This window comes from Marmota marmota, unplaced genomic scaffold, assembly GCF_001458135.2.
Source record: "Marmota marmota marmota unplaced genomic scaffold, marMar, whole genome shotgun sequence".
Classification (NCBI taxonomy): Eukaryota; Metazoa; Chordata; class Mammalia; order Rodentia; family Sciuridae; genus Marmota; species Marmota marmota.
Window position 1 is genome coordinate 5,482,067 of NW_026000005.1, and position 3,217 is coordinate 5,485,283.

Here is a 3,217-nt window from a genome sequence, read left to right on the forward strand (position 1 = left end):
GCAATTTTCAATGATGGTAATTTGATCTGTATACCACAATAGTCCTGCTTAAATATTCTTTATTTTTGAAGAAAATCTGTTTTTAAGATGGTAAAATGATTAAAATCCACATTCAGTAATACAACCATATTAGCTCTCCAGAGAGCATGGGCAAATTCTAATCATCTTGGACTACAGGAAAAACAATGTATTGCTAGTGTAAGTATGGGCCTGATCCTGAATTAGGAACTTTCAGTCACTGAGAAAGTCCTCGTGAATGCTCATTGGAGAGATAAAATGATAACCTAAATTGGAATTGTGAGAAAGTGCTTATTTTAAGTAGGTGTTGTATTTGTTATTTAGGAAAGTAATCGAGAGTTTTGTCATATCTACATGAGACTATGAAAATCAGAACTTCTAGGCTTTGAGTTCTTCCCCTGAAATTAGTCATAGAGATTTAATCACACGTCACTTAATGACAGAGAATCATTCTGAGAAATAAGCTATTTTGACATTGTGCAACCATCATTGAGCACTTATACAAACATTCATACCTAGGATATTCTAGCCTATTGGGGTATATATATTTAAAATTTTAAACAGACATGGGTATTCCAGTTGCTAGATGGAATAAGAACTCCATTCAGCATCACAGGTATTGGCAATGACCCAAACAACCAGACAATTACATTCTGCCCAGAGTCTCACGGTACATATTATGAAATTATTAGATTCTGGGTATTTCCATTCTGTTTTTATGTCCTTTTCTTTGCCTTCTGTCTTCTGATTCAGAACTATCTGAACCCATGTCTCCTGAATTGCAATTCTTAAGACATCAAATAAAGTCCTTCTTTCTTTTGCAGTTTCTGAGATTGGATGGATCAAGAGTTGTGAGGATTAAAAGATAGAGTGTTATTGGAACAAAGTCTGCAAGTTCACTGCTTGAAAGCCAATACTCAAGAGATGAGTTGGGGGACAGAATCGGGTTCATTCAAGGCCTGGCATTCTGAAGACGGGCAGCTAGTCCCCTTAAAAAGATCATCTCAGGGAAATGAGGAACACAGAAAGGCTTTTATAGAGAGGGAAAGGAGGTTCAGGGGGACAGGGTACAGGAAGGCTACCTGCTGAGCAGGGTCTTTGACGTCCAGGGTGTGTGTGTCTCTTTTTTCCTTTGGCCAGAACATCACTATTGATCTTGATTTCCTGGGGCTAGATCTTGTAAGTCTTCAGACAAACACATTATTTTCCTGGAAGCTAAGCATCATCTTACACATTCTGATACAATCTGAAGGTCACCAGCTGCTCTGGGTTTTGTAAATCTAAAAAGAGATGATTTAACAGTTAACATCTTAATCATTTAGGTGCAGCATTTCTTTATAATTTAGAATGCCAGACAAAGGAAGGGGAAGTAACTCTGCAAGAACAGCTCAAAGAGAAGCGGCCACTTTAGTAGTTTGTATAAAATCATCAGAACACAGCTTGGCTTTTCATGGACACATAGTACATGTTAGCTCTGTCAATATTATTATCATTTACAGGATCCTCATCTTGTGTTTACTGCTAGTGAAGCAGAAGAAACAAGGCTTGGAAATGCAGTCAAGTGCTAATCTTATAAACTTCATTTATTCTAAGATAACTTATGAAATATATTTTATTAAATTGAAATCTGCTTACTTACACTGTAAAATGAGCTCATTGTTTTTATGTTGATTTAACCCATCACCATATACAGTACAGATAATTTTGCTAGTTAGATAAATGCAGATCCACTGGGCTTAGCTTTCTTTTAGCAGAATGACTAGCTACAATTAAATAAAGCATTCCTCCAAATGATTCAAATCCTAAAATGACAGGAATCCTGGCTCTTTAACACTACATCAGAGGGGAGGACAGGGCTAAAGATGGAGATGGGAAAATTCAATTGTTGCCTGAATTATTGTCAGTATAAAAAATTCTAAAATACCATTGATTTAATATTATGATGTTAAGTATTGACGTTATAAATGTACCCACAATTCCCATTACAGTGTTAATACTAGAACTGGTAATAAATGAAGGCTCTGGAATTAGATCACGTGGGTTCAAATCCTGGTTTCTTTCAATTGCCATCTAGTGACGTTAGGAATATTAACCTCTCTAATTCTTTCTTTCTTTATCAGTAAAATAAGAGTAATACTTCCATCATATGTAAGATTAATGTAAAATAATCTATGTAAGGAGTTTGAACAGTAGTTGTGACATGGTAAAACATTCAAATGTATTTCATCATTTCTTACTAATCTTTTTATTGTTGTAATTCTTTCTCTAATCCATATACTTCAAGATGAGTATATCTATTTCCTAAATATACTTAAACCTACTCCCATGCCCTACAGGCATTTCAAATTTAGAATATGTAAAAATGAACATATTCCTTTGCCTCAATTGAATAAGAATAGGTAATGGTTAGGCAGTCCAGTCAATGGGCCCCAATAAAGATCTTATTCAAATGCAACATCATACTAGACTAAAGTTAATGGGTAACCTATATAAAAAAATATGAAAGACCATGAGAGGCTTACCTGTGGGAACAGTCCAGCCAACTCCTTTCTCCCATAGAGGCAGGAAAAATGGAAGGTAGAATGAACCAGAATGGTAGTTACAAGAAGAATTAAAACTCAAAGTCTGAAGGATACCGCCACTGAATTTGGTACTTTCTCAATTCCTGCTCAACATCCAGTTTTATCAACACTCATACTCCCCTAACACTATGTAATTCCCCAGGCTAGCAAACCAAAACAGATTTTTCTGATATCATACCCTCTTCCGCATTGTGGGAGTTCTATCTTTTCTCATTTAAATAAAATCCTACTCAGTTTTACTCTTCCCTTCTGTTATTGTCAGTGGAATTTATTATTCAAATTTGTAAGACAAGAACCCAGAAAGAAATTGGTGACGCAGAGAATCTAGTCTCATCTCTAAACTCTGATTTCACAACTTTTCTATTTTTAAAAAAATTTCCTGTCTCTACAAGTAATCTATTCCTTTTTGTTGCTCAAACTAGAAGCCTAGAAGTCAACTAATATCCTATTTTTTCAATAACCAGCTAGTTTCCAAACAAGACTCCTTTTGCCTTAGTCTTTCAAAATCTTTCACCTGCCCTTATCCAAGGCTAATGCCATGATCCATCTGCAGGTCTAAATTCAGGCCTAACTCTGGTTTGAATTCCTGTGAATCCTTCAAAAAAAAAAAAAAAAAA

General features: G+C 35.3%; 1 long non-coding RNA gene across 1 annotated transcript; it reads right to left on the minus strand.

Annotated features, from left to right (window-relative positions):
* Positions 1-1,174: 1,174 nt before the first annotated feature.
* On the minus strand, positions 1,175-2,680 carry LOC125618342. The gene is made up of 2 exons (XR_007349633.1): positions 2,541-2,680; positions 1,175-1,298 (listed from the first exon to the last, which is right to left on the minus strand). It is a non-coding gene; the product is annotated as an uncharacterized LOC125618342 (long non-coding RNA).
* Positions 2,681-3,217: the final 537 nt, after the last annotated feature.